This window comes from Heptranchias perlo, unplaced genomic scaffold (genome assembly GCF_035084215.1).
Source record: "Heptranchias perlo isolate sHepPer1 unplaced genomic scaffold, sHepPer1.hap1 HAP1_SCAFFOLD_335, whole genome shotgun sequence".
Lineage (NCBI taxonomy): Eukaryota > Metazoa > Chordata > Chondrichthyes > Hexanchiformes > Hexanchidae > Heptranchias > Heptranchias perlo.
Window position 1 is genome coordinate 210,197 of NW_027139347.1, and position 24,927 is coordinate 235,123.

At 46.5% G+C, this 24,927-nt stretch overlaps 1 non-coding gene and 1 pseudogene across 1 annotated transcript; both read left to right on the forward strand.

Moving 5' to 3' along the window:
* The first annotated feature begins 216 nt into the window (after positions 1-216).
* On the forward strand, positions 217-8,205 carry LOC137311403 (zinc finger protein 84-like; annotated as a pseudogene).
* Positions 8,206-11,648: 3,443 nt separating this feature from the next.
* Positions 11,649-11,722, forward strand: trnat-agu (transfer RNA threonine (anticodon AGU)). The gene has a single exon. It is a non-coding gene; the product is annotated as a tRNA-Thr (tRNA).
* The last annotated feature ends 13,205 nt before the right edge of the window (positions 11,723-24,927 follow it).

Consider the following 24,927-nt stretch of genomic DNA (forward strand, 5'->3'; position numbering starts at 1 on the left):
GGAGGCCGTTCAGCCCATCGTGCCTGTGCTGGCTCCTTCAAACAGCTCTCCAATTAGTCCCACTCCCCCCTGCTCTTTCCCCGCGGTCCTGCAGATTTCTCCCCTTCAAATATTTATCCTGTTCCCTTTTGAAAGTTATTACAAATTTCCCCGGGGGCCGCTGGGCTGCTGCTCGCCGGTGGAATTTCCATCAGGGGCCGGGGCCCACCGTGACTAATGGCCGCTGACACAGGAAACTGGGTAATGACCATGGTGCGGTCAGGGGGCGATGGGCAGAATTCCCGCCCTCACCCTGTTGCAACGTCCGGAAAGTCCAGGCATTGTGTCCACCGGTGACATCTCTCTCCCCTGTGCTAGTAACCTGGTATTCTGATTTTGGACGCCTTATAACCGCCAGGGAAAGCACAGTGCCTCCTCCTCAGCGTGGGCAACGCAGGTCTAACTGGTGCCCAGGCCTGGTACCAGTGACCTGATAGAAGCTGTTCGACCTCACGGCCCAGGAAAGGTCGGGAGAGAAAGGCAAACGGATCAAATTTTCTTCCCTTTCGACAAGAAACGGCGTCTCTGATAAATTATTTTGGAAAAACAAAACGGTTTATTGTTTCAAGGCACAATCTCTGTTCCTTGCGAGTCCAGGCCTGGTTTATTCCTGTCGAACCTTTACAGCCTCCGCTGCTCTTAAATTAAAGTGGCTGCTTTTTGAATTAACTGTTAATTCAAATTGAAATCATTTCTTAATTCCCACCACCGGCTAATTGAGCAGAAGTCAACTGTGAACTAACAGGAGGTGAGTGAGGACCCTGGGGATGAAAGAACTTTAAGGGGAATGTGAGACACAAAGAAACTCATTTTAATAATGTGTATTTTCAAAAAAAAGATACTGAATTTATACAGAGTCCAAAATGAAACACTTCTCGTTGTAATCCAGTCCAGTGCAAGTTCACATTCTGTATTTCCCATCTTTTCACACCACGATCAGTCTGAAAGCTGGATCATTAATAAAAACTTTCCCTGCACTGGCCCGAGGCAAAATTCAGGAATAAGAAACGAGATTCCCGAAGGCCGGGCTTAAGCACTTTGCGGAGGGTGAGAGAGAGAGAGAGAGAGTCACCAGAGCCGCGCTCGTCAAATCGCTCTCCGCTTTGACGGACAAGTTCTCAGTCCCAACATCACTCACAATATCGACAAGACGCCACTCGTCCATCTGATGTGACCCCCTGATAATCCCAGTCCCAACTGCTCCATGTCCGTGTGTTTCCCAAACTCTCCCAGCGTGATGCTGGAACAGGACTGACCGTTCCTCCCCGGGAGGGGGGCAGGAGCTATTTTAAGATCAGCCTCCAGCTGCCTGCATTCCAGAGTATTGGGAATAGCGAAAAATATAACTAGTTTGTTTGGTGGGCTGTGCGTGTTTGAATCTCCAAACTGAGATACTGATAACCAGGCGCAGGTTGGATCCAAAATTGGCTCAGTGGCAGGAAGAAAAGGGGAATGATCAAGGGGTGTTTTTTTGACTGGAAGGCTGTTTCCAGTGTGGTTCCGCAGAGCTCAGTACTCGGTCCCTTGCTTTTTGTGATGTATATTAATGATTTGGACTTAAATGTAGGGGGCTTGATCAAGAAGTTTGCAGATGATACAAAATTGGCCGCATGGTTGATAGTGAGGAGGAAAGCTGTAGAGTGCAGGAAGATATCAATGGACTGGTCAGGTGGGCAGGAAAATGGTAAATGGAATTTAATCCGGAGAAGTGTGAGGTAATGCATTTGGGGCCGGCAAATAAGGCAAGGGAGCACACAATAAATGGGAGGATACTGAAAGGTGTAGAAGAAGTGAGGGACCTTGGAATACATGTCCACAGATCCCTGAAGGTAGCAGGACAGGTAGATAAGGTGGTTAACAAGGCAAATGGAATTCTTTCCTTTATTAGACACGGCATAGAATATAAGAGCAGGGAGGTTATGCTGGAACTGTATAAAACAATGGTTAGGCCCACAACTTGAGTACTGTGTACAGTTCTGGTCACCACATTACAGGAAGGGTGGAATTGCACTCGAGAGGGTACAGGGGAGATTTACGAGGATGTTGCCAGGACTGGATAATTTTAGCTATGAAGAAAGATTGGATCGGCTGGGATTGTTCTCTTTGAAACTGAGGAGGCTGAGGATTGATTTAATTGAGGTGTACAAATTTATGTGTGGCCGAGATAGGCTGGATAGGAAGAACCGATTTCCCTTCGCAGAGAGGTCAATAAACAAGGAGCAGGGCATAGATTTAAAGTGATTGGTGGAAGGATTATTGAGGAGCTGAGAAAACATTTTTCACCCAGAGGCTGGTAGGTGTCTGGAACTCACTGCCTGAAAGGGTGGTAGAGGCAGAAACCCTCAACTCATTTAAAAGGTACCCGGATATACACCTGAAGAGCCGTGACCGACAAGGCTATGGACCAAGTGCTGGAAAGTGGGATTAGGCTGGGTGGCTCATTTTCGGCTGGCGCGGACATAGAATAGAATCATAGAATCATAGAAGTTACAACATGGAAACAGGCCCTTCGGCCCAACATGTCCATGTCGCCCAGTTTATACCACTAAGCTAGTCCCAATTGCCTGCACTTGGCCCATATCCCTCGATACCCATCTTCCCCATGTAACTGTCCAAATGCTTTTTAAAAGACAAAATTGTACCCGCCTCTACTACTGCCTCTGGCAGCTCGTTCCAGACACTCACCACCCTTTGAGTGAAAAAATTGCCCCTCTGGATCCTTTTGTATCTCTCCCCTCTCACCTTAAATCTGTGCCCCCTCGTTATAGACTCCCCTACCTTTGGGAAAAGATTTTGACTATCGACCTTATCTATGCCCCTCATTATTTTATAGACTTCTATAAGATCACCCCTTAACCTCCTACTCTCCAGGGAATAAAGTCCCAGTCTGTCTAACCTCTCCCTGTAAGTCAAACCATCAAGTCCCGGTAGCATCCTAGTAAATCTTTTCTGCACTCTTTCTAGTTTAATAATATCCTTTCTATAATAGGGTGACCAGAACTGTACACAGTACTCCAAGTGTGGCCTCACCAATGCCCTGTACAACTTCAACAAGACATCCCAACTCCTGCATTCAATGTTCTGACCAATGAAACCAAGCATGCTGAATGCCTTCTTCACCACCCTATCCACCTGTGACTCCACTTTCAAGGAGCTATGAATCTGTACTCCTAGATCTCTTTGTTCTATAACTCTCCCCAACGCCCTACCATTAACGGAGTAGGTCCTGGCCCGATTCGATCTACCAAAATGCATCACCTCACATTTATCTAAATTAAACTCCATCTGCCATTCATCGGCCCACTGGCCCAATTGATCAAGATCCCGTTGCAATCCTAGATAACCTTCTTCACTGTCCACAATGCCACCAATCTTGGTGTCATCTGCAAACTTACTAACCATGCCTCCTAAATTCTCATCCAAATCATTAATATAAATAACAAATAACAGCGGACCCAGCACCGATCCCTGAGGCACACCGCTGGACACAGGCATCCAGTTTGAAAAACAACCCTCGACAACCACCCTCTGTCTTCTGTCGTCAAGCCAATTTTGTATCCAATTGGCTACCTCACCTTGGATCCCATGAGATTTAACCTTATGTAACAACCTACCATGCGGTACCTTGTCAAATGCTTTGCTGAAGTCCATGTAGACCACGTCTACTGCACAGCCCTCATCTATCTTCTTGGTTACCCCTTCAAAAAACTCAATCAAATTCGTGAGACATGATTTTCCTGAATGGACAGAATGGACTGAATGGCCTCCTTCTGTGCTGTAAATTTTCTCTGATTCTATGATTCTAATTAACACTAAGCAGGGTAGTTCAGGGATCATGAGAACACTACTGAAGAAAAGTAACTGCTGGGAACCAAGCAATGTGTCCTTGTAAACCACAGATTAGGGAAGTTCCAGCTCCAGTGACAGAGATGGATCACAACAGGGTATAAAAGTGAGGGGCTACTGAAGTAAGGGGCAGTTGGGACTGGAGACACCGGAGATCAAGCTCAGGGAGTCCGTGGTTCCATCCAGAGGGCTGATCTCGTCTACACGGGGGATTTGCATGTTTAGTCTGGTATGGGAGAGGAAAGAGAATTTGCTCATATATTTCTGAATGAGGTATTAAAGTTGCTGACTCTCAGACTTGTTAATTAATAAGACAATGCATTATTTAGAACCTTCCATCCCTAAGTCTCTCTGCTGCTCTACTTTTAAACTTTGACCATTTAGTTTACATTTCATCTCATTTTTCTTCCTCTCAAAATGCATCACGTCACATTTCTCTGCATTAAATTTCACCTGGCCCATTTACTAACCTGTGGATGTCACAATGAAGACACTGACTCCTCTTCACAGTTCCCCACGCTGCCAATTTTGGCGTCATCTGGAGATTTTCACCTTGTGTCCCACATACCCAAGCTCAGATCATTCTCTATATTGAGGTTAGCAATGGTCCCAACACTGACCCTGGGGGACACCACTGTTTACATCCCTCCAGTCTGGAGAACATCCATTAACCACTACTCTCTGTTTTCTGCCCTTTACACAACTTCCGATACACACTGCCTCATTCCTTTTAATGCGGTAAGTACTAATTTTATCAACAAGCCTCCTGTCCGGCATCTTACCAAACACCCTTTCACAATCAATGTTGACTACATTCCCTTTATCAGTGGACTTGAGTTATCTCAAATGATCCATGTTGGCTGTTCTTAATTAATGTGTTTTTCTAACAAATGTTGAAATGTTTGCTCCACCTCATCTAGTTTGATCTGTTTCAAGACGCAACAGAAAGGTCGAGTTGTCTCCTGGAGTTTAAGATCAATTAGGTTTTAAAAATTATGTTTCAGACAATGAGGGACATCTGGGTTCAAACCCGCCCATTCTATACCACAACTCCCGCCCCTCACACACTCCGATTCGTTGGAGGACCAACTCACCCTGTCACCCCTCCAGTCAATTTGCGCTCCTCCTATTGGTCCGGAACTCTCCTTAATCACCAGGGCGGGATTAGTGTTGAGACTGACATCCTGAGGTGCAGTTCGAAAATAAACCTGAATTGAACCCGTCGGTTGCAACATTTAAAAAAACGAATTTAATAAAATTTACCAAAAAATATTTTCTGGAGTTCACCAAAGTGGTGGAGCGTCTGCGCTGTGTGTTTGTGCCGGTTTCAATGACACAAAGAGCTGGGGTTTCAGTTTATTTTATTTTCCTTGGTCCAAACGCGCTCTCCCTGCTTCCAATGTCTTTGCTTCTCGTCCAGATATTACGATCATCAATGGCGGCTGCATCACCCAGCATGCAGCGCGGTTCAGATTGTGCCTGATCTGAATCAGTGGAGCCCAGTGCGCAGGCGCAGTAGTGACTCATTATCGGTCAGTGTGTCCTGAGCATGCGCGGCCAGTCGAGGCTGCGGGAGGAGCGCGTTCGGTGCAGGTCAGAGGATCGGAGCAAGAGGCTCAATAAACCCCGGGGCCCGGGTCCGGGCTCAGGCCCAGGCTCAGGCTTTACAAACCCCGAGTGCGGCCCCAGACCCGAATATAAAACAGTGAACATTATCCCCCCCTCACTACCCGCCGGGAAATGAAGGGGAAATGGGGATCGGTCAGGGAGCGTCTGTAAATGAAGGAGAAATGGTGATCGGTCAGGGAGCGTCTGTCAATGAAGGAGAAATGGTGATCGGTCAGGGAGCGTCTGTAAATGAATGGGAAATGGGGATCGGTCAGGGAGCGTCTGTAAATGAAGGAGAAATGGTGATCGGTCAGGGAGCGTCTGTCAATGAAGGAGAAATGGCGATCGGTCAGGGAGCGTCTGTAAATGAAGGAGAAATGGTGATCTCTATATCTTCAGTCATCCAGGGAGCTCTAGCTTTGGATGCTGTTCCTTTCCTCCTCGTGGGAATCTGTCTACTTTGCACCCAAGCCAACTCCTCCTTGAAGGCCTCCCACTGTTCAATTACTGTTCTGCCTGCCAATTTTTGATACCAATCCACCTGGACAAGATCCCTTTTGAACTCACTGGAATTTGCCCTCCTCCAGTTAAGAATTTTCACATTTGACTGTCCCCTGTCCTTTTCCATAACTGTTCTAAACCCAATGAGATTATGATCACTGCTGCCCCACTGAAACATGCTCCACCTGCCCCACTTCATTCTCCACACCCAGCCCACTGCTGTACTCACACTCTCTCACACTCACACTCACACTCTCTCTCACACCCTTTCACTTATGGTTTAGGGCCACTGAAAGATGATGCGATGGATTCGGATTTCAGCACAGGGAGGAGGGAGAGTGTGTGGGACGGGGATTTACAGCTTTGAGTAATGAGAGAGGAAATAGTGTTCCATAGAAAGTAGAGTTATCTGATCTGAATTTCTATCCTGTAATTACAGTGATAACTTTTATAAACTCCTTTTACAGGGGAGGATTTGCAGAGGGAAACTCAAACCAAAGATCACGTCAAGATCTGACAGAGTCACTCGATTCATCAGGACCTGAATATCATCGGCCTTTGAATGTGGAAGGAGAAATGTTTGTCTGTTCTGTCTGTGGGAGAAGATTTCAAACATCAGTGTGAGTGGAAAAGCACCGACACACACACACCCGAGTGAGAGTGTTCCAGTGCACTGACTGTGGAAAGTGCTTTAACCAGTTACACAGCCAGAAAAAACATCGCACCGTTCACAGAGGGGAGAAATCATACACGTGTTCTGTGTGTGGACGAGGTTTCAACTGATCGTCCAACCTGGAGAGACACAAGGTCACCCGGACCATGAAGAAACCGTGGAAATGTGGGGACTGTGGGAAGGGATTCAATTCCCCCTCCAGGCTGGAAATTCATCGACACAGTCACACTGGGGAGAGGCCGTTCACCTGCTCCGTGTGTGGGAAGGGATTCGCTCAGTTATCCAACCTGCTGACACACCAGCGAGTTCACTCTGATGAGAGACCTTTTAAATGTTCTGACTGTGAGATGAGGTTTAAAAGCAAAATTAATCTGCTGATACACCAACGCACTCACACGGGGGAGAGGCCGTTCACCTGCTCCGTGTGTGGAAAGGGATTCACTCAGTCATCCACCCTGCTGACACACCAGCGAGTTCACACTGGGGAGAGACCTTTTAAATGTTCTGACTGTGAGAAAAGGTTTAAATGCAAAAGGAATCTGCTGACACACCAATGTACCCACACTGGGGAGAGGCCGTTCTCCTGCTCCGTGTGTGGGAAGGGATTCACTCAGTCATCCACCCTGTTGACACACCAGCGAGTTCACACTGGGGAGAGCCCGTTCACCTGCTCCGTGTGTGGGAAGGGATTCACTCAGTCATCCCTCCTCCTGACACACCAGCGAGTTCACACTGGAGAGAGGCCGTTCACCTGCTCCATGTGTGGGAAGGGATTCACTCGATCATCCCACCTCCTGACACACCAGCGAGTTCACTCTGATGAGAGATCTTTTAAATGTTCTGACTGTGAGAAGAGTTTTAAAAGCAAAAGTAATCTGCTGACACACCAACGCACTCACACTGGGGAGAGACCGTTCATCTGCTCTGTGTGTGGGAAGGAATTCACTCGCTCATCTGAGCTTCTGACACACCAGCGAGTTCACACTGGGGAGAGGCCTTTTAAATGTTCTGACTGTGAGAAGAGGTTTAAAAGCAAAATTGAACTGCTGAAACACCAACGCACTCACACTGGGGAGAGGCCGTTCATCTGCTCTGTGTGTGGGAAGGGATTCACTCAGTCATCTCACCTCCTGACACACCAGCGAGTTCACACTAATGAGAGACCTTTTAAATGTTCTGACTGTGAGAAGAGGTTTAAAAGCAAAATTGAACTGCTGAGACACCAACGTACCCACACTGGGGAGAGGCCGTTCATCTGCACCGTGTGTGGGAAGAGATTCACTCAGTCATCCATCCTGCTGACACACCAGCGAGTTCACTCCGATGAGAGACCTTTTAAATGTTCTGACTGTGAGAAGAGGTTTAAAAGCAAATTTAATCTGCTGACACACCAACGCACTCACACTGGGGAGAGGCCGTTCACCTGCTCAGTGTGTGGGAAGGGATTCGCTTGGTCATCAAACCTTCTGAAACACCAGCGAGTTCACACTGAGAGACCTTTAAATGTTCTGACTGTGGGAAGAGATGTAAAATCAGAAACAAACTGCTGAGACATCGACGCACTCACACTGGGGAGAGACTTTTCACCTGCTCCGTGTGTGGGAAGAGATTCGCTTGATCATCTCACCTTCTGAAACATTAACTTGTTCACACTATTGAGTGACCTTTTAATGCAGTGACTGTGAGAAGAGCTTTAAAAGCAGAAATGAACTGCTGACACATCAACGCATGCCCATTGGTTGAGAGACTGTTCACCTGCTCCGTGTGTGGGAAGGGATTCACTCAGTCATCACACGTGCTGAGACACCAGCGAGTTCACGAAATGAGCAGGTCCAACGAGCCGGTCTGTAACACAGGCCAATGACTCAGTGCAGCTTGTTACCCAGTCACTGGGCTCCGTTATAGCCTCTCCTGTCAGTGACACACAAAGAGAAATTGTAAATCTGAAACAGAAAGAGATAATGTATAACACTTCATATCAATCACCAGTTTTTCCCTCTTTCCGGCTTTTAAAACAATCTGTTTCACAGTTTGTCAAACCCGAAACAGCCTCTGGGATTTGCTGATTGAGAATTTCAGTGGAAATTGGGACCGTCATTAAGTATCGGAACAAATATCCCCGCTGAGGTTTCGGGGTTGTTACTGGTTTATTTATATCAGTGAGTGACCAATTTTAAACTAGGTGAGGGTCGAAACCTAAGGTAAGAGCCTGGGATAGACAAGAGATTCTTCAATGTATCAAGTTAAATTACACTGATTCCACCAACACTGGACATCACATCCCTCAAACATTGTTACCTGTTACTGTATAAAACTGGTGAGGGTGGAAATGGGAAATAACTGAAAAAAACTTCATTGTATCAAAGTTAATTCTGATCATTATTATTATACAAACATTCTACAGCCTATCCCTTAAAAAGGACCCAATATCAAACCAGTCCCCAGTCCTTGGGCCTGTGCCAATGTTGTGATTTGCACCCGCTTCTGACTGACTTGGTATCAGACGCACTCCCGTCAACAGTAAACGGATGGAGCCGGATCCATAAGAGAAAAATGAGGACCGACCTCCGCAGTTCTCCCAGAGTGCGGGAGGCGGAGTAACAGCAGCAGACAGAGAGATCTCTCGAAACCAGCCGCTGCCGCCGGAGAGAAGCGAGTCCCGTTCCGAGCCGTGTCTGTCAGGCGCCCGCTGACCCTCTCTTCACTGAAGGGGACCGATTCAGCACCAACTCACACACCCACCATTGGATCATTGAATCACCTTCAACACCTGAATTACATCACCACTTAATCCTCTATACACGAGGAAATACAAACCTTGTCCACACAACTTGCCCTCATAATGTTACCATTTTAGCCCCGGTATCATTCTGGTCTTTCTGCGCTGCACCTCCTGCAAGGCCAATATATCCTTCCTGAGGTCTGGTGCCCAGGACTGAATGCCGTACTCTAAATGTGGCCTTAGCAGAGTTTATAGAATTCTAACATAACTTCCATCCTTTTGAATTCCAGTTCCCTTGAGATAAAGGCCGACATTCCATTTGCCATTTTAATTATTTTTTGCACCTGTCTGCCAACTCTTCGTGATTTCCCGAAGGATCTCTGCTCACCCACAGTTCCTGGCTTCTCACCATTTTGAAAATACTCTGATTTATCTTGCTTAGGGCCAAAGTGGATGGCCTCACATTTCCCCAGATTGAAACTTTGAACAGTCTGGGGCTCTTTTGTATCGAAAATAGAAGTCCTGATATGGGACTTTAAGATTATGCAAGGGTTTGATAGGTCAGATGTAGATAAGGTGTTTGTACTTTTGGGAGTGGGGACGTCAGAACTTAGGGCCATGAATATAATAGTCATCAATAAATCCAATCTGGCATTCAAGAGAAACATATTTATCCAGAGAGTCGTTAGAATGTGCAGCTCGCTCCCACAAGGAGTAGTTAATGCGAATCGCATGGATGCATTTACGGTGAAGCTGGATAAACACATGGAGGAGAAAGGAATATTCGGGTTTGCTCATCGGGTTAGATGAAGAGGGGTTGGAGGAGGCTCGTCTGCAGCATAAACACCGGTATAGTCTAGTTGGGCCGAATTGCCTGTTTCTGTGATGTACATTCGATGTAATTCTATGTAAGCTCCATCTGACACAGTTTTACCAACTCACTGAATCTCTCAATTTCCCTTCATAACTTTATGCTCCCATCTACACTACTCACTGCACCACCTAACTTGGTGTCGTCGACAAACCTGGATATACCGCTCTCTATTCCTTTATCTGCCTCATTTATACAGATCCCTGGGGGACACCACTAATCAAATCCTGTCAATTTGAGTACATACCCATTAACCCTACTCTCTGTCTCCTACCTCCAAACCAACTCCCTCCCCATGTCAATGGGTTGCTATAAATTCCACGTGCTCTCATTTCTGTTCACAGTCTCTGATGCTAAACCTTAACGAATGTCTCTGGAAGTCAATGTACACATAACACCCATAGACACTCCATTATTTACCACGTTAGTTACATCTTCAAAAAGGTCAACTAGTTTCGTTAGACTTGACTTACACTTTACAAATCCATGCTGGCTCTCTCTGATCAATTCATGTTTATCCAAGTGCTCAGTCATTCTTTCCCGAAAACAGATTCTGGTCACTTCCCCACAACAGACGTCAGACTAATAGGTCTTTAATTTCCTGCTTTATCTCTCCTACCCTTCATATAAAACAGAATGACATTGGCAATTTTTTCAATCCATGGAACAATTCCTGAATCAAGAGAGTTTTGAACGATCATGACTAAAACATGTACAATTTCCTCACCTATTCCCCTTAGTCCCCTGGGATGGTCACCATCAGGTCCTGGAGATTTGTTTATCTTTAGTCGAATTGTTTTCTCCAATACCATTATTTTACTTACACTGAATCCCCTTGATTTATTTTCAGTTTTCCTCGTGTCTCTGGTTTATTATCCTCATGCTTTTCTGTGAGTATCAGCAACTCTGCCATTTCCTGATTTTCAATTACAATATCACCTCCATCTGTCTTTAAGGGCCCACGTTATTCTTAGTCACCCTTCTTTCTCTTAATATACGTGTAAAAACCTTGAAAGTTGTCCTTAATTTCACTCACAAGTTTTTCTCGTTTTCCCTCTTTGCTCCTCTTACGATTTTTTTTGTTTCAGCACCACAATAAACAACTCTTCACTGTGAAATTTGCTCAATTAGTTCTTCAGTGTCAGAGCGAGAATTGTCCATCCCGAATTTATTTAAAGTAACAAACAGAAGCACAAATATTCATTCGTCTATCAAAGCACTGATGGACACAGAAAGATAAACACAGCTTGAAACGCAGTCAGTATCGGGATTCACAGGGAAACGGGCAAGTGAAATAGACAAAGATCAAACAGTCTGAACCCACAACAGAATGTGACGTGTAGCTGATAGATATTAATGAGAGGAGGTGGGAAACAGTACCATGAATGGGCACCGTGGCTTAGTTGGTTAAAGCACCTGTCTAGTAAACAGGAGATTCTGGGTTCAACTCCCAGCGGTGCCTTTGTGTAATTCATGGTGTTTGTGAATTTGAGAAGCACACAGTGCTGTGTTTTGTTCAGGATCCAACATGGAACTGATCAGGAGGTCTCTTCAAAAATGCCTTTTCATTATGCAGACAGCCCTCTCATAGAATGTGTCCATGATACGTTCTTGTTTCTGGGCTCGTTAAGGTCGGGGTATAATTCTCGATTCGAGGTTCATACCCTGGAGAAGCCCTAATTTGGAACTAGACTTTTGATCCTTGAACTGCGGTTCAGACTTTTGCAAAGAGAGAAAAGAAGTCCCCAAATCACTCCACCTGAATCTCACGCGGTCTCGGAAGAAGTTCAGTTCAAACAATCAGGACTTTAAAGGCACCTCAATGACCTGCACTTTCATTGAACGAGCTTTGCTTCCAATTGCATTCGACCTTGAAACCGCTCTGGGCTTTCATCTCACTGAAGCAGAGTGTGGCCGCTCTGTATCTGTGAGCATGTCGGTGACGAGGTTAGCTCTGATATTGGTCGCTTTCAATTTTTAAGATCTCACCAAGCTCAGGGAAAAGAAACCGAGAATCGAATTGTCCCTGTAAGTGATGAATTGAAGGGATTGGTGCTCCAAGCAGATCTGGAAAATGCACAGTGCGGTCACTCAGGAATTCCAAATCCACCCTCTGGCCACTCGGCGATCATATTAACTGAGCTTTACTCTGGCCCAGTGTCACCGCGCTGAAATCGAGTATTTCTCCGGCACGTTTCTCTTAACTTCACAGTTGCTGGTTTAAGAGTGAAGACCGGCTCGTTGGATTTTCACTCCTGCAAGTTTCAACCATTCATTTTGCAAAAGTGAACTGATAGTAGACAGCTGTTATATGGGCTCCTGCAGTCTCAACGTTTAGCTCATGGAATTACACATTTAGCATAGGGCTTTTCCGCTTGTCTCGGTGGCGCAAAAGTTTGATGATTCGAGTCCTTATTATATTTTTCCTCAGGATTCATCGCCTCAAAGTTCCAGGGTTTCAATGTGTGCTTTGTCTACAAGAAAATGTACCGTGATCATTGCCGGCTGAGCAGGGCTGATATTTCACCATTTACCCTGCAGTCGGAAATCAGGCACATGAATCATATAAAGGAATGGAACATTGGCTTCAGGGAAATCACAATTCATCTTGACAGACAAACCCCTGAAAGGCCCGAAGGGAGGTCACACTCGCAGTAAGAGAGCTGGTTCGCTGTGACAGAGAGGTTACTGCAGTGAGTGAGACCAGACTGTTTCTATTTTCAGAGGATAAATGTCACACCCTTTATTTTGGAAAAGCAAAACGGTGGGGATTTTTATCATAGCCCGATGCCTTTAGTGTTGGATTAGATGTTCCCCGTTGCGTTACTTTCATCTTCATCGGAGAACTGGTTCGGGCGTTCCTGTGATAAACGGCGACAATTGCCTGTTAATGTTAAATTTAACAACGGCTGCACTGAGTTTTTAATCCCACTCTCAAGATGCAGTCTGTAAAATGATGAAATTTCATCACATGCAAAGCACAAAAATCTTATTAAAGTTTTGACTGACTCTCGGTAACCACGTCAGCATCTCCTTCAGTCTGAAAGAGAAAGTTATCAGTTGATTAATGGTGATTAAAACAGTCATTCAACTACGAACGGTTTAATTAGCTTCATGTAATTATTTATTAAGTTCATAACTCGTGTTAAAGTTAATTCCCTGATTGGGAATGGAACCACCCGGCGGTGGTGACGATCCGGATTCTTTCCCCTCAGTCTGGTTCAGTAATAACTGAAGTCGAATACATTTTAAAGTCCAACACATCTTTAATAGCAGCGTTCTTAGTCTGCAGCATTGACTTGGACTCCTGATAGAGTCCCTCTATGCTGGCAGAGCAAGAACAAAAACATACAGAAATCCACACGTTTTTATGCAGATGAATAGGGTTGGAACATACTTAACGAGGGTCAACACCAATCATAAGCCGGGCATAGGTTGTCATGCGAGGTTACATTATTTCCGGCCAATCATAAATCGTCCATGTGCTGATCATGCTGCTGTTAGACATCAAAGGGGATAACTTCCTCACTTTCCAACTTAGAATGTTCTTCCCTGTTCCTTCTGTTCCTTATCTCCCAACCTGGAATGTCTTTCAACTTTGGCGAAGCTCGTTCCCTATATTGATCTGCCATAAACATGGAGACATTCAGACCAGTCCTTGACTCACATCAAAGACCTATCATTGCTAAGACCATGCAACCCTGCTGACTACGCAAACATATGGCCCAGCAGGAGGGCCAGGCCACTTGTATCAATCTCAGTTACTAACTAATTAACCCTTTCTAACCATTTTGCATTCTGCTTCTTTGCCACGTAGGCATTTTAATATTTTACTAAAAACTGACCACGTAGGGATTCTCAGTGGGAGCACTGAATTTTCTCCGACAGGATTGCGCACGGGACACCATGGGACACTGATTCTCTGATGGTTTACTGGGTAAAGGCCCTGATCCCTGGTCTGTGCTGATTCTCTGATAGTTTAGTGGGATTCATTCTGTATCTCTCAGTCTCTGGTACAGTGTGCGAGTGTGGGATTCATTCTGTATCTGTCACTCACTGATACAGTATGTGAGTGTGGGATTCATTCTGTATCTCTCAATCACTGGTACTGTGTGTGAATGTGGGATTCATTCTGTATCTCTCAATCTCTGGTACTGTGTGTGAATGTGGGATTCATTCTGTATCTGTCATTCTCTGGTACAGTGTGCGAGTGTGGGATTCATTCTGTATCTCTCAATCTCTGGTACTGTGTGTGAGTGTGGGATTCATTCTGTATCTGTCAGTCTCTGGTACTGTGTGTGAGTGTGGGATTCATTCTGTATCTGTCAGTCTCTGGTACTGTGTGAGAGTGTGGGATTCATTCTGTATCTCTCAAACTCTGGTACTGTGTGTGAGTGTGGGATTCATTCTGTATCTGTCAGTCTCTGATACTGTGTGTGAACTTGGGATTGATTCTGTATCTTGTCAGCAGTGTGTGTGAGAGTTTGTGATTCATTCTTTATATGCAGTCTCTCATACTGTGTGTTAGTGTGGGATTCTTTTGGTATCTGTCAGTCTCTGTTTCTCCATGTGAGTGTGGGACTCATTCTGTATATACAGTCCCCAGTACTGTATGTGAGAGTTGAATTCATCCTAAATATGCAGTTACTCATACTGCATGTTAGTGTGGGATTCATACTGTACCTATCAGTCCCTGGTACTTGATGAGAGTGTGGGATTAACTCTATGTCTGTCAGTCTCTAGTACTGTATGTGAGTTTGGGATTCCTTCTGTATCTGTGAGTGTTGGATTCATTCTGTGTCTGTGTGTCTCTGGTACTGTATCTGAATATGAGTTTCATTCTGTATCTGTACGTAATTATTCTCTCAGATTACATTATTGCGTTCAATACTTTAGCTTTAATATCTGAATGTTTGAAGAGTTTTACTCCTAATTTAATTTGTAAATATGGACACACTTTAGGATTTAATGTTGGAGGTTTTAATCAGATAATTTGTGTGCTTTTTGGACTGCTATTAAATCTGTATCTCTGTGAGTACTATTGTGGATGATAATGAATCTTTCAAACGGATAAGGGAACATTTTTGAATTGGTTTGTAATGTGGAGATCAGTCTGTAGAAATGGAATTGATACTGTATCTTTCAGTCTAATATTGTATGAGATTTTTGGACTGGTATATAATGTGTATCTCAGTCTGCACTAATAGAATTGATACTCTATCGTTAAATTTCATTCAACGAGTGCATTCTGAACAGGTATCGAATTTGTTTCTCAGGTTTACTATCTTTCAGTATTTCTCAATCGATACTGTACGTGAGGTTTGGATTTGTTTGCAATTTGTAGCAAATGGTTCACTTTTCGAATGGATATTTCATGTATTAAAGTCATGTGTGTGAGAGTTCTGGGATAGTATTCAATTGGAATCTCGGGTACATTATTGGGATTCATTCTGTCCCTTTCAATCGGGTACCATGTGTGATTTCTCTCTGGTATTTAATTCGTAGCTGTGTTGCCCGATTGTGAGATTGACACAGTGCCTTTCAATCTGAGAGTGTGATTTTGGACTGGGATTTTTGTATCTACCTGTCAGCGGGACTGAGTTCGGGGCAAATGGAACAGTGTCTGCCTCACCCGCTCTGTTTGAATGTTGGATTGAAATTGTGTCTCTGGAACTTGGGATCAGTGTGGGACTGACTACTTCTACTGTCTGAGACTGTGGAACTGATGACCTGTCTGTGTCTCTGTGCTCTGTGGGTGATAATGTACCTCCTGTGTGTGAGAAGGAGCTGGCTGCACTCCTCCTTGTGCCTCGGGTGGAGGAAACATCACATTCATCCTGGATCATTCAAGGATTCGCCTGTGGAAAGAAAATTATCTCTCGTTACTCAAGAACATGTGAGGTAGTTATCAGTTTAATATCTGTTAATAATCATTTTGAATATCCACAAATGAAAACCAGTGATACAAACAGTGTCAGTGTCTGACTCCACTGCAGCACTCAGCTTCTGCACACCAGGTGTGTTGGGCTGTTTTACAACAATTTAGTGACATCCAGACACAACCCAACCCCTGCACTGATCCATGAATGGGACTACCCGATGGGGCAGGGACCTTTGTCCAGGTTAGGTTTCTCATCCCCTCTCCCATGGGACTAACCGTTCAACCGAAAATAAACAGCCGCTGTTTAAATTGTGTCCTTCACACTTCTCACCTGATGCCTGCAATAGATGCTCTTTGTATAACTCCCCACATCCTTACTGTCCGGCTCTGTTTCCACTCTTCACTGTCCAATAACAATAAACAGGGTGAGACTGGAACTAAACCAGGACCATTCACTCCTGGTTTGGGGAGAGAAAGCAGCAATGGTTTTAATAGCAGGTTCTTCCCATTCTCTCTCCCTTCCCCTGGACACACCCTGTCCACACACAGCCCGAGAATGACCTCTCCCTTCCCCCCCCTCTCACTCCATGTTCCGGGACCAGTTCCTGATCCACTCCGCCTCTTACAAACAGCCCCCGGACTCCCCCTGCCCTTCCCCCGGACTCAATGCCGATCTCTGAGCCCATCTGCGGACACGGTCCCGGAGCGATGAGCTGCTGTAACGAGGCTGCTCTTTGCTCCCTTCCCCCGGGGGCCGTGATCTCTCCATTCCCGCCTGTCTGAGCAAAGGAAGTGGGTCTGGGGGAAAGGTCAGAGGGAATGGGCTCCACAGGCAGTGCAGGAACAGGCACCAGAATGGGAAACAGATGGGATTCCACCAGTGCCTAACGCTGGAATCCAGACTGACTTTACAATCTCCAACTATTAAACTCGAGGTTTCCATCCCTGCTGTTTCTCTCGGGCTCTTTTGATGGTAAAGAGTCTTTCAGAGATAAAGTGAGCGGCTGTGGAATGAGCCAATGGGTTCTGTTCATTCTTGGCTCCCTTACTGATAAAGTAACGTTTGACTCCGAAACTGGAGGGAGGATTCCTCAAACCAATCCTGGAGAAACGGGGGAGGAAAGTGGGAGTCGGTGTATTTGCTGGGACCGTGTAGGATTAATATCAGGCAGCAACAGTCCCAGTTTATTTCAATCGGAGTGAAACTCTCGGTCACTGAGAGTAATACAGAACGGCCCTGAGCTGCAAGATTGCAGAGGGGACAACATGCAAGAGAGGGTTAAATGTGTGACACTGTCCCTGAGAGTGGGATTAATAATGTGTCTGTCTCTGAAATAATATCAGTGAGAGATGAGACTGCATCTTCTGTCACTCCATCTTGGAATAGAAATTGGAATGGAATATTTTCCAATTTGTTACTGGGTGAAAACAGGACATTATAGGTCAGTTTCTCTCTCTCTTTTGAACAGCTCATGAAGGTGGGATACTGTTCCTGAGCGAAAGACAGACACACTGATAGGAAGCGTAAGGCGGATACTGTGCCTGTCTCTCTCTCGCGCTATAAATGAAGGTGGGATACTATTTCCTGAGTGTGAAACGGACACACTGATGGGAAGTGTGAGACTGAGACTGTTTCTGTGTGCGTGTCTCTGTCTGTCTGTTTATCTGTCGGTCTGTATCTCTCTCTCTAGCGCTGTAAATGAAAGCGGGATACTGTTCCTGAGCGTAAAATGGACACCCTGTTGGAAGGTAAAGACTGATTCTGTGTCTGTGAACAGACCTCCGGTGCAGTTGGTGAGACGGTCACTGTCCCTTCTATTATGTCTGAGCCGGTCTGACGGGGCATTTATCAGTCTCCAGTCCTGTAAGGAAAGGAGGAGAGAAACAGCCTGTAACTGTCTGACACTGGACTGTCTGTGAGAGTTGAATTTATTCAGTGACCAGCCGTCTCTGGGTGTTGAGAATGGGACGGATAGGACACCAGTTAATATTGTCTGTCAGTCAGTTTAGGAGGACAGAGAAGGCCCGCATCATCCCCAGACACCTGCAGCTGGCCATCCGCAACGACGAGGAGCTCAACAAGCTGCTGGGACGGGTGACCATCGCTCAGGGCGGGGTGCTGCCTAATATCCAGGCCGTGCTGCTGCCGAAGAAAACCAGCAATGTGAGCTCCAAGAGCAAGTAAAGCGGCCAAGATTTAATCTGATAACCCAAAGGCTCTTTTCAGAGCCACCCACTGTATCTATGAAAGGGCTGGTTACTGTCTGAAGCGAGTCAGAGCTTAATTTAATAATAAAACCATTCGTTAGAAACTAACGATATCTTGTTAAATACAAATTATCTCGCTTCCGGACAGTAGATGTCAACAATCTCCAATAGGTTGAATTTTGCAGATTGTATCGGAAATGAGACACAAAATAATCAGTTCATTAAACTGGGCGGGTGGGATCCAGAAATACCAGGTGAGTTTGATCATCGGCAACAAGAGGCACTGGATTGTGTTCCGGCCATTATTGTAAGTGTTATTTACAGTCTCATCCTCCCACAACACTAACTCGGTCTGACTTCCATTCCCCAGGTTTGTCCGCCAGAAGGTGACGGATGTGTTGATTCTTGTGTCAGCAATTGGTGAATCAGTGAATGACATTTGTCTGTTATTGGCTGTGAGTGAGGGATTTATTCTGTCAATCGAGCCAAGCTGCCCATATATTGGAAACGGGAACTTGCATCTCTTGGACTTTGCCAAGTGCACGAGCCTCTCCCTGTCCATATGTCCGAGTTAGATTGACACTGGGGGTGGAGATACCTGATGTGAAAGAGTAGGATCGAAATCAGACCTTTCTGGACCTGTTTCCAGAACTTTCCGTGTCTAAACGTGGCACTGGATGTGATGATGGGACTCAGTCTGTGCAGTATGAGTGGAATTCACCTCCCTCCAATCCTGGGTGTGATGTGTGGAAATTAAACTGTGTCCGTTTCAAATTCCTGCTCTTGGTGAGTCTGGAATTGTCCCCCTTGTCTGTCTGGGTCTGGTCTTTGTGGATATTTAACTGTTACTGTACCTGCCCGAAACCTCACAGATCAGCTCGACTCCGAACTCTCTCTGGTGTTATAACGGCCTATGATATGGATAGTTTATAAATACCAGTCGTGCCCCGCCTGCCATCCGCTCCCTCCCTTCATGAACTTCCCGTTTAAGTACATTTTTCATCGACACTGTCCCACCATTTCAACCCAGGAGATCAGAGCTCTTTCCACCGCCCATTTGGTGGCTCTGAAAAGAGCCTATGTTGCTCTCGGTGCTGAAGCCGGGTCGGGTTGAGGCGCGCTCCCCGCGGATGCGGCGGGCCAGCTGGGTGTCTTTGGGCATGATGGTGACTCGCTTGGCGTGGATGGCGCACAGGTTGGTGTCCTCAAACAGCCCCACCAGGTAAGCCTCGCTGGCCTCCTGCAGGGCCATGACGGCCGAGCTCTGGAAGCGCAGGTCTGTCTTGAAGTCCTGCGCGATCTCTCGCACCAGGCGCTGGAAGGGCAGTTTACGGATCAGCAGCTCGGTGGATTTCTGGTAGCGGCGGATCTCCCTCAGAGCCACAGTGCCTGGTCTGTAGCGATGAGGCTTCTTCACTCCGCCCGTGGCTGGAGCGCTCTTCCGCGCCGCTTTGGTCGCCAACTGTTTGCGAGGAGCTTTCCCTCCGGTCGATTTACGCGCTGTCTGCTTGGTCCTGGCCATTTTCTGAACAGATCTCAACACAACCTGAGACACAGAGACTGTTAATAGGAAGGGCGCGCTCTGGGGCCGCCTTTTAAAGTGTCTGTGAGGGACCAGCCCTGGCCTGTGAATGGCTGCAGTCTCACCCCCAGTCAGGGAGGGACCAGTCCGGGAATTTGATGGGCAGGTTTGAACCGAGCTCTGACAGTCAGACCGACCCGGCGGGAGGTTTTGGGCCCCAATTGGCTGAGCTGAAATTAATCTTCAATTTCAAAAAGCCCGCCAATTTCAGAGCATCAAAAAACAGTTTGAAGAAAATCTCATTTCCCTCCAGCAATTTAAGAATCTCTCTCTTTATAATCTCCATTATTTCCCACTCCTCAGCTCAGATCTCAGGCTGTTTCACGTTCCGCTTCATTCTCTGATCTGTCTGTAAAGTCCAGCTTCAATTTCAAAAATCCCGCCAGTTCCGGCCCGCTGAACCGCTCCTCAAACACAAACTTCACATCGAACTGATCATTGAATGAGGGCAGGAAATAAAGAGCGAGCAGAGAGGACACAGCGGGAGAGGGAGTGAGGAGGGATTTGACTCTGAGCGGAGGATGTAATGTCTGGGGAAAGATTCTGTATCCCCGCCTGTTCATTTATACCGTGAAACCGGGAATTCCGCTCCTTCTCTCGGGATGGCCGAGAACCCCGGCCGTTGTTCCTGATCTCCCTGTACCGAGTGTTGGGGAAACTCCCCATACTAATTAAATATCGGAAACTGCTTCCCCACTCCTAGATCTTTCCTCTCCCCGTTCCCAGGTCAGTGCTCTCTCTGTGAGGCGGTGGGCGGCTCAGAAGGGGTCGAGTTGTTCAGCCGCCGAATCCATAGAGAGTGCGGCCCTGCCGTTTCAGAGCGTACACCACATCCATGGCAGTGACCGTCTTGCGCTTGGCGTGTTCAGTGTAGGTGACCGCGTCCCTGATCACATTCTCCAGGAAAACCTTCAGCACCCCGCGGGTTTCTTCGTAGATCAGACCCGAGATCCGCTTGACACCGCCACGGCGAGCCAGGCAGCGGATGGCTGGTTTGGTGATCCCCTGGATGTTATCACGAAGCACTTTCCGGTGCCGCTTGGCTCCACCTTTGCCCAGTCCTTTGCCTCCTTTATCTCGGCCAGACATGATGATTCTTCACTCAGATTGCTGCTGAATGAATAACGAACTTATGCTGGTTCCCTTTTTATGCAGCCTGACCCGACCTGTCTGGAACATGCACAGGATGAGAGATTGAGGGGAGGAGAGAGAGTGAGATATTGAACAGAGAGGGGAGGAGAGAGAGTGAGATATTAAACAGAGAGTGGAGGAGAGAGAGTGAGATATTAAACAGAGAGGGGAGGAGACAGAGTGAGATATTAAACAGAGAGGGGAGGAGAGAGAGTGAGATATTAAACAGAGAGGGGAGGAGAGAGAGTGAGATATTAAACAGAGAGGGGAGGAGAGAGAGTGAGATATTGAACAGAGAGGGGAGGAGACAGAGTGACATATTAAACAGGGAGGGGAGGAGAGAGAGTGAGATATTAAACAGAGAGGGAGGAGAGAGAGTGAGATATTAAACAGAGAGGGGAGGAGAGAGAGTGAGATATTAAACAGAGAGGGGAGGAGACAGAGTGAGATATTAAACAGAGAGGGGAGGAGACAGAGTGAGATATTAAACAGAGAGGGGAGGAGAGAGAGTGAGATATTAAACAGAGAGGGGAGGAGAGAGAGTGAGATATTAAACAGAGAGGGGAGGAGAGAGAGTGAGATATTGAACAGAGAGGGGAGGAGACAGAGTGAGATATTAAACAGGGAAGGGAGGAGACAGAGTGAGATATTAAACAGAGAAGGGAGGAGAGAGAGTGAGATATTGAACAGAGAGGGGAGGAGACAGAGTGAGATATTAAACAGGGAGGGGAGGAGAGAGAGTGAGATATTAAACAGAGAGGGGAGGAGAGAGAGTGAGATATTAAACAGGGAGGGGAGGAGAGAGAGTGAGATATTAAACAGAGAGGGGAGGAGAGAGAGTGAGATATTAAACAGAGAGGGGAGGAGAGAGAGTGAGATATTAAACAGGGAGGGGAGGAGAGAGAGTGAGATATTAAACAGAGAGGGGAGGAGAGAGAGTGAGATATTAAACAGAGAGGGGAGGAGAGAGAGTGAGATATTAAACAGGGAGGGGAGGAGAGAGAGTGAGATATTAAACAGGGAGGGGAGGAGAGAGAGTGAGATATTGAACAGAGAGGGGAGGAGAGAGAGTGAGATATTAAACAGAGAAGGGAGGAGAGAGAGTGAGATATTAAACAGGGAGTGGAGGAGAGAGAGTGAGATATTAAACAGAGAGGGGAGGAGAGAGAGTGAGATATTAAACAGAGAGGGGAGGAGAGAGAGTGAAATATTAAACAGGGAGGGGAGGAGAGAGAGTGAGATATTAAACAGAGAGGGGAGGAGAGAGAGTGAGATATTAAACAGAGAGGGGAGGAGAGAGAGTGAGATATTAAACAGAGAGGGGAGGAGAGAGAGTGAAATATTAAACAGAGAAGGGAGGAGAGAGAGTGAGATATTAAACAGCGAGTGGAGGAGAGAGAGTGAGATATTAAACAGGGAGGGGAGGAGAGAGAGTGAGATATTGAACAGAGAGGGGAGGAGAGAGAGTGAGATATTAAACAGAGAGGGGAGGAGAGAGAGTGAGATATTAAACAGAGAGGGGAGGAGAGAGAGTGAGATATTAAACAGAGAGGGGAGGAGAGAGAGTGAGATATTAAACAGAGAGGGGAGGAGACAGAGTGAGATATTAAACAGAGAGGGGAGGAGACAGAGTGAGATATTAAACAGAGAGGGGAGGAGACAGAGTGAGATATTAAACAGGGAGGGGAGGAGAGAGAGTGAGATATTAAACAGGGAGGGGAGGAGAGAGAGTGAGATATTAAACAGAGAGGGGAGGAGAGAGAGTGAGATATTGAACAGAGAGTGGAGGAGAGAGAGTGAGATATTAAACAGGGAGTGGAGGAGAGAGAGTGAGATATTAAACAGGGAGGGGAGGAGAGAGAGTGAGATATTAAACAGAGAGGGGAGGAGAGAGAGTGAGATATTAAACAGAGAGGGGAGGAGAGAGAGTGAGATATTGAACAGAGAGTGGAGGAGAGAGAGTGAGATATTAAACAGGGAGTGGAGGAGAGAGAGTGAGATATTAAACAGGGAGGGGAGGAGAGAGAGTGAGATATTAAACAGAGAGGGGAGGAGAGAGAGTGAGATATTAAACAGGGAGGGGAGGAGAGAGAGTGAGATATTAAACAGGGAGGGGAGGAGAGAGAGTGAGATATTAAACAGGGAGGGGAGGAGAGAGAGTGAGATATTAAACAGAGAGGGGAGGAGAGAGAGTGAGATATTAAACAGAGAGGGGAGGAGACAGAGTGAGATATTAAACAGGGAGGGGAGGAGAGAGAGTGAGATATTAAACAGGGAGGGGAGGAGAGAGAGTGAGATATTAAACAGAGAGGGGAGGAGAGAGAGTGAGATATTGAACAGAGAGTGGAGGAGAGAGAGTGAGATATTAAACAGAGAGGGGAGGAGAGAGAGTGAGATATTAAACAGAGAGGGGAGGAGAGAGAGTGAGATATTAAACAGAGAGGGGAGGAGACAGAGTGAGATATTAAACAGAGAGGGGAGGAGACAGAGTGAGATATTAAACAGAGAGGGGAGGAGACAGAGTGAGATATTAAACAGGGAGGGGAGGAGAGAGAGTGAGATATTAAACAGGGAGGGGAGGAGAGAGAGTGAGATATTAAACAGAGAGGGGAGGAGAGAGAGTGAGATATTGAACAGAGAGTGGAGGAGAGAGAGTGAGATATTAAACAGGGAGTGGAGGAGAGAGAGTGAGATATTAAACAGGGAGGGGAGGAGAGAGAGTGAGATATTAAACAGGGAGGGGAGAAGAGAGAGTGAGATATTAAACAGGGAGGGGAGGAGAGAGTGAGATATTAAACAGGGAGGGGAGGAGAGAGAGTGAGATATTAAACAGGGAGGGGAGGAGAGAGAGTGAGATATTAAACAGGGAGGGGAGGAGAGAGAGTGAGATATTAAACAGGGAGGGGAGGAGAGAGAGTGAGATATTAAACAGGGAGTGGAGGAGAGAGTGAGATATTAAACAGAGAGGGGAGGAGAGAGAGTGAGATATTAAACAGAGAGGGGAGGAGAGAGAGTGAGATATTAAACAGGGAGGGGAGAAGAGAGAGTGAGATATTAAACAGGGAGGGGAGGAGAGAGAGTGAGATATTAAACAGAGAGGGGAGGAGAGAGTCAGAGTGATGGACAGAGAGGGGAGGAGAGAGTCAGAGTGATGGACAGAGCGGAGAGCGGCCTCTGATCTTCCCGCTCCACCTCCAGCTTTCTCCTCCCGCCAATTTCAAACCGTTTCTCGATCATTGAACCGAAACACAGCGCTCCGCACAAACCCTTACAGACTCGGGCTTCATATTCAAGGATTCCCAGAAACCCGGAGCCATTAAATCAGCCCCGTTACAATTATCAGTCAATAATATTCCTGCCTAAATACAGTCCCTTCTATAACAAGTCCACCCGCCTCCTCCCATTTCAGTCCCAGACCCGATTCGATCTCCCCACATCCCCTCCCAGACGGGTTCAGCAGTTTACAAACACTTTATTCCAGCTGATTTGAAGAATCTCATGTGTTGGGGTTTGAATTGTGATTGCGGCGGATCTCCGCCAGTTTTCCCCTGTCACCGACTCTCGCCCTGAGTCTGTGAAAACAATGAACTGGGACTGGAGCCGAACACCCGCCAGTTCCAGTGAGGCCCGGCCCGGACATCCCATTCTCTCCATTTTATTCCAGACAGTGGGAGTGGGGGCTGGGGTAACGAATGTCAGCGAGTCTCCAGGACCCTGGGTTTATTGGAAATTATTTCTATCTGAAACCTGAGCCCGGCCCCGGGACAGGAATCATCTGATTCCGGGATCAGCTCTTTTCGGAGAGACCTGGGTGGCTCTGAGAAGAGCCGTTGGCTTCAGATGGTCACAAGTTGCACTTGATTTT